The sequence below is a fragment of the Populus euphratica genome, unplaced genomic scaffold (genome assembly GCF_000495115.2).
Source record: "Populus euphratica unplaced genomic scaffold, PopEup_1.0 scaffold926.1, whole genome shotgun sequence".
NCBI lineage: Eukaryota > Viridiplantae > Streptophyta > Magnoliopsida > Malpighiales > Salicaceae > Populus > Populus euphratica.
The window spans coordinates 60,997-68,253 of NW_011500792.1; positions in this window are offsets into that span (position 1 = coordinate 60,997).

The window sequence follows — 7,257 nt, forward strand, 5'->3', positions numbered from 1 at the left end:
TACTACTACTACTACTACTACTACTACTACTACTACTACTAGTATTATTATTATTATTATTATTATTATTATCATTGTTGTTGTTGTTGTTGTATTATTTTTGTTTATGATTTATACAATTAACCTCCTTATGGTTCGACCCCAGTCTTACCGGGTTATTTATTATTTCAACACTCCTGCACTTTGGAGAAGACATCAATCTTTTGGTCGTGTCAATCATGAATTTTAGTTGTTTAGTTGACTAGTCGACTGTTCTTTAACTCTCCTAATTGATCAAGGACTCTTCTAGCTTCATTTATTATTCTTATTCACAATCGATTTCATCCATTTTCCTCTTCTTCTTTTTTTCTAATGAACAATCGTTACTCTTTATGATTAAATAAATCAATGTGGACTAAAGAGAAAGACTTAAAGAAATGGTTATTTATGTTCTTCTGCATTTTGGTTGTCTTTAAATAGACTTTGAGTTTTAAAGAAATGCAACAACTATCCTACTAGTTTGCCTATGCATGATATACATTTGAAATTGAAAAACGTGTTATCTTATCTTCTCTTGTTATCTTTATCTCTTTTGTTTCAGGATTCTGCTTTTGGTTTTGAAGAGTTCTTATTAACCTGTTCTTTTATCTTATTGACTTGTTCTTCCACACACCCCCATAGTCGAAAGGGTAAGGAATGAACATTGAGACTGTCATACAGGAGAAGAAACTGAGTGGAAGATAGTGGCTTCGTGAGGACATCTGCATATTGATCTTTGCTAGACACAAATTGAATATAAAGTTGACCACGTAAAACTTGATCACAAACAAAATGGAAGTCAATTTCAATATGTTTTATGCGAGCATGAAATAAGGGATTACTAGTCAAGTATGTAGCTCTGATGTTGTCACACCGAAGAATTGAAGGTTAGACAAGCTGAACATGAACATCAATTATCAAGGATTAGATCTATTGAATTTCAGTAGCAACATTGGCAAGAGCTTTGTATTCTACTTCAATACTACTTCGGGCAATAGTTTACTACTATTTGCACCCCAATGAAATTAAATTTTTATCTAGATAAACATAAAAGGCACCAACTGATCGTCTTTCATCACAATCAGATGGCTAATCCACATCTCTAAAGGAATGAAGCTTTACTGTAGTACTTGGTTGAATTAACAATGTATGAGAGATTGTGCTTTTTAACTAGTGCAAAATGTGTTTTATAGCTGTCCAATGTAGTTCATGCGGATTATGCATATATTTGCTAACCTTGTGAATTGCAAAGGCAACATCAGGCCTAGTGAAAGAGAGGTATTGCATCTCACCAACTATGATGTGATATAGATGAAGGTCATTAAAGGTATGCCATCAGACTTTGTTAATAACTGAGAGCTGGACATGGGAATCAAGCAAGACTTTTCTTTATCCATATAGCTATGGGTAAGGAGATCTAGAATGTAACGGCACTGGGATAAATACAAGCCATCGGTGTCTCTAATCGCTTCAATTCCTAAAAAGAATGTCAAGTCACCCATGTCTTTCACTGTAAACTTGTTCTTTAACAAGGTAATGACATAGTTAATAGTTTAGATGTCAGCCCTAACTAAAATTATGTCATCAACATAAATGAGAAGATAAATAGGTGTGGAGCCTTGGTGATAAATATAAAAAGAGTGATCGGCCTGACTGTTGATGAAGTTAATGGCTAGTAACTGATCAGTCAATCGAGAGAACCATGCTCTTAGTGCTTGACAAAGACCATATAAAGATCTTTATAACTTGCAGATGTGGTGAGGCAATTGTCGATGAATGAAGCCTGGGGGTTGATTCATAAAGACATCCTCGTGTAGAATGCCATGTAATAAGACATTTTGCATATCGATTTGACAAAGATACCAGCCATATGAAACCACTAGAGATAACACCAATCTTATAGTAGGTGGTTTGACCACTTGGCTAATGTCTCACAAAATCAACACCCTCTTGTTAATGAAAACCTTTGGCTACTAAACGTGCCTTGAAACGTTCAATGTTACCATCAGCTTTTCTTTTAACTTTGTAAACCCATTTGCAACCAACTAGATTAGCATCTGGTGGTTGGGGAACCAAAGTCCAGGTTTCATTTGCTAACAGGGCATCATCTTCTTTGTTCATAGCGTCACATCATTGGTGGTGCTTGACTATAGTGGAATAGCAAGTTGGTTTTTGGTTGTGTGGTTGGAGTGTGATCATAAAGGCTTTGGGAATTGGATAGCGAATATGGTGATCAGGTATGATTTTTGGTTTATGAATGTTATTCCTACTTCTTGTGATCATGAGGTGTGTGGTTTGATTCTGCTATTAAGGTTGAGAAGGTGTTGGAGAGGGAATGGTATTATTTTGTAGTTATGATGGAGTAGTATTGCTGGCAAGGGAGGTAGAATTATCATGAAGATAATTTAAAGGACTTGACGGTGAGATTATATGTTGCTAGCTTGGTGCAGGAGTCTGATTAACTATACCTGCAAAGGTAAGAGCATTAGAGGATGACAATTAAAGATTTTGTGGGAGAAAAACTGACACGATCAAAGAGTTGATGTCTTATCCTAAATACAGGAGTGTCAAAGTAATAAATAACCCGGCAAAACCGGGGTCGAACCATAGGGAGGTGAATTATATAAATTACAAATAAAGAAAAAGATTTGAAAAGAATAATAACAAAAAAGGAGTTGAAGAGAGTTTTGGGATGTGATATTGATATAAGGATTAAATAATAATAAAACAGATGTCAAGGTTAGAGGATTCACTAATGGTATTTCAAATAAATATAATATAAACTCTTTTTATTACTCAACTGGAAACCACACACAGAGGAGGTTCCAATCGGATGATTTATCGTTATTAGCTCATTATAAATTATTAACATGATCATATTAATCATCTTATCTAAGTAACAACATATTTATAAATATCATCAGGCATTCATGTTATTAGCTTATGTTAACAATAAATCAAATTCCTATCATAATAACAATGTCGGCTGAAGATTATGAAGGATCAAGCATTTGATGTACAATATAAATTTAGATTAACCATTTAACAAGAAAGGTATTAAGAATTAGTAGATAAAAAGATAAAACATGTTAATAACAATCTTCCTTGGATATAAATATTAAAGTCCATGTTGAGTTTATATTATACCTATTCTAACACCATTACAGAAATCTTTTCACCTTAACATAATTAATTTAGCTAAACATAATGAAGGAAAAAAACATAAATAAACTAAATAAGAACATAAACATGAAATAAGTTAACTATAAGTTTAGAAAAGGAAATGAAAGAGCATAAACAAGATATTAATATAGCATGAAAGAAAACTTAAACATTACAAGATATAAAGAGAGAAAGCAAGAAGATGATTTTGATCTAAAAATTAATATAACCAAATACATGGCAAATGCCTCCTTTTATAGGCTAAGATTCACAACTATTAATTGGTTGAATAAGAAAACAGTTGGTGGCTAACCATTGATTTGGTGGCTGATTTTTTACATTGGTGGCTGCTGATTATTGATATTATTGGCTGATTTTTTATATTGTTGGCTGGCCAAAACATCATTGTTAATATCAGAATTAGAGTCCCCTGAATTATGGAAGTTGTGGGCAATTGTCTCAGCTTTCCAACAACAAAAATTCAAAGCTCATTTGGACTTCTAGAACTCAAGATTTGAGCTAAAAATCGAACAGTGTCTCAGCTGCAAGATAGATTCTGACTTCCCTGTTGTTGCTAAGATTTGAACTTGAAAATGGCAAAATTAAGTCTTCAACTCCACATGAAAGTTATAAGTCTATATCTTACCTTTCTATCCATATAAAGTAGATCTAAATTCGAGATTTACAGCTTCAGATATGATCCAATTATCGAATGATGTTTGAGTTTGGACTATACTAGCAACTCTCTTCTAAGTTTGGCCATTTCTTTGTCCTTTCAATTTCAATACTTAAACTCATCAATTAATCTTTTCATTTATGTGATAGATTTGCATTTAGGATGAATATTTACCATGAATTAAAGGTATATTATATTATCAAACTTGTTAATATAAAACATGTTTTAATTAAGGAATTTAATGATACTTTAGGTGTAATATGCTGATATAAAACCTTAATGAGAATGCACTTTTAAGTACTAATCAACAACTAATTGGATTTTGTTGTGAGTGAAGGAAATGTAGGAACTGTATATGGATAGATAGACTTATCAAAAACAACATGATGGGAGATGAATTGTGTTCCAGTAAAGACATCTAAATATTTATAGCCTTGATGACCAGTACTATACCCAATAAATATGTAGTTTTTTTATCGAAAATCTTTTTTTATGTCTATTATAAGGGTGTAAATAGGGATAGCAAGCGCAACCAAAGGCACGAAAAAAATTATAATCTGGTTTATGTATGTGGACCATTTCATACGGAGAAATATTGTTTAAAACTAGAGCGGGCAATCTATTAATAATATAAACAACCGTCAAGAAGGCATCTTCCTAAAATATTTGTGGTAACTTTGAATGAGCAAGTAAAGATAAACCTACTTCAACAATTTAACGGTGACATCTTTCAATTACACTAGCTTGCTGATGGGTATAGGGACAGGTTATTTGGTGATTAATTGCTTGACTCTGTAGATATTTATAAAGGCTATGAAATTCCCCACCCCAATCTGATTGTAGGGCTTTTTTTATCAAATTAGCGTTCTACAGCATTTTGAAAATAGATAAAAGTTTGATATGCATCAGATTTGAGTGTTAAAGGAAATAGCCATAAATGTTTTGTTGCATCATCTAGAAAATTGATGTAATAACGAGTACTAGTGGTGGATAAAATAGGAGTCAGGCCCCAACCATTTGAATGTATTAATTGCAAAGGTTTCAAAATAGAAATATGAACATGTTTAAAAGGCATAGCAAGGCTTTTAACCAACTAACATTCAGAACAAATAAAAGTAATTTTATTACGAGGAGTTAGTGATATAGCTTAATTGATGACTGGAAAAGAAGCATGGCTGAGGCTGCAATACCAAAGTTTGGCATACACATGAATACTAGATAAACCTTGAGGTTAAAGATGAGCAAGAGATGCTGAGAAGTTGTAAAAACCATTACTGAGTGGACCTCAATGCAGGATGTTACCTAAGTAATCCTTCACAAGGAAAAAAAAGGCATGAAAATCAAAGAAAACATTATTATCTAGACAAAAATGATGAACAGACAGAAGATTTTTTTTGTATTTCAGGAACATAAAGAATTTGTGAAGCATAAAAGATTTAAAACAAGAACAGAAAGTGGAAGTGCCATTTTAAATGATTTTCAAACCTGCACCATTAACCACCTTAATATGATCCTGGATATTGTCATCTTCATTGAGCAAGTGAATATTGCTTCTAGTATCGGGATGCCACTCATTATCAACAGTATGGTAACGTGTAGCAACCATGGCTTAAGGCTGGTATCTAGGATTGCATTGATCCTAATAAGAAAGATCAAACTTGTGATAGCATTGTCAAGTAGAATGGCATGGTTTAAAACATACTTGACATCAAACATAGGTTGATAAAGCATGGTTACCGGAATTGAAATGTGAACAATGACCTCTACCATGGTATATACCAATTCCATAATTTGGGTCATGAAAGTTTTCATAGATGTGAGAAGAGGATGGGTGTTGGTGCAAAGGATGCTTTGTAGCCACATTGACTAATTAAGGGGCTTAAAGTGGCTGGTTGTTATGATTGATTCGGGACTCACTTATAAGAAGAAGTGAGTAGAATTCCTCTAAAGTGACAGGATCTAAACGAGAGGTGATGATGGAAGATAAGGAATCATACTCCTGGCCAAGTCCTACAAATACATAGGTGATGATATCATCAGTTGTGAGAGGTTGTTTAGCAAGAGCAAGTTTGTTAGCCAATCATTTAATGGAGAGAAATTATTCATTAGCAAACATAGAACCCTTGCAAACATTTGCTAGTTGAGTGTGAATTTGGATAGCTTTAGCACATGAAATTAAGGAAAATGTGTGCTCTAATGCAAGCCAAACTTCACGAGATGTGGTATAAGACATGATTTGAGTGAGAGTGTCTTCGGTCAGGGAGGCATTTATGGTGGCAAGGATGAGAGAATCCTAATAAAGCCAATGAATGTATTGGGGATTTGGAATTTTGATACCAACACCTATGTTGGGATGAAAAGCATCAATTTCTTATGAGGAATTGGGATTGTACCATCAAGATAACCAAAAACACCATGACCTCTAAAATAGGGTAGTGTTTGAGTCTTCTAAATAGGATAGTTGGAGGAGTTGAGTTTGATGCTAATAGTGAATGAGAGATTAGAGAGGGATGGGATAGTGAGAAGGGGATGATTAGTAGAATTATTTAAGATGGAAGATGAGGAAGTCATTGTGAATCAATAGTAAATAGACGTTGATCTTTTTATAAGCTCTGATACCATAAAGAAATCAAAATTTACTGGAGAGAAAGACTTAAAGAAACTGTTGTTTATGTTCTTCTTCAGTACATTCTTCTGCATTCTAGTTGTCTTTAAATAGACTTTGAGTTTTGCATAAATGCAACAACTATCTTGTTAGTTAGCCTATGCATTATATACATTTGAAATTGAAAAGCTTGTTATCTTATCTTCTCTTGTTATCTTTATCTCCTTTATTTCAAGATTTTGCTGCTGGTTTTGAAAAGTTCTTATTGACATGTTCTTCTATCTTATTAACAAGTTCTTCCACAACACCTATAAGTTATAAGCACTTTTAGAAAGAATTGAAAATAAAGACCTGATTGTAAATAAAAATAAAAATATGAGTAATTAATTTTAAAATCATTAGGAGTAAATTGAAAATCTTTGAAAATTTTATTTATATTTATTTAACGGGGTTGAAAATATAAAATTAAGTATGACTAATGGTTTTTTTACCTCTATTCCATTCACTAAAACTTATCCTTCAAAAGTCTTTATTGCCCAAATACACTACTTTGGATCACAATAAGTCTTGCTTAGTTTTTGAAACTTAAATTCTAATGTATTAAGTTGATGGAAGGTGGGTAAAAAAGTTAATAAAATGAAATTTTAAAATCACAATACAATGATTGTTGTTTTTTGAACCAAAAGATTTAAATTTACAAATTTCTAAAACCATAAGAGTATATGCTCTCATTAAACTCTAACAAATTACACTCATCTAAAACCTAAGTGATTACATTCATCTATATATATATATA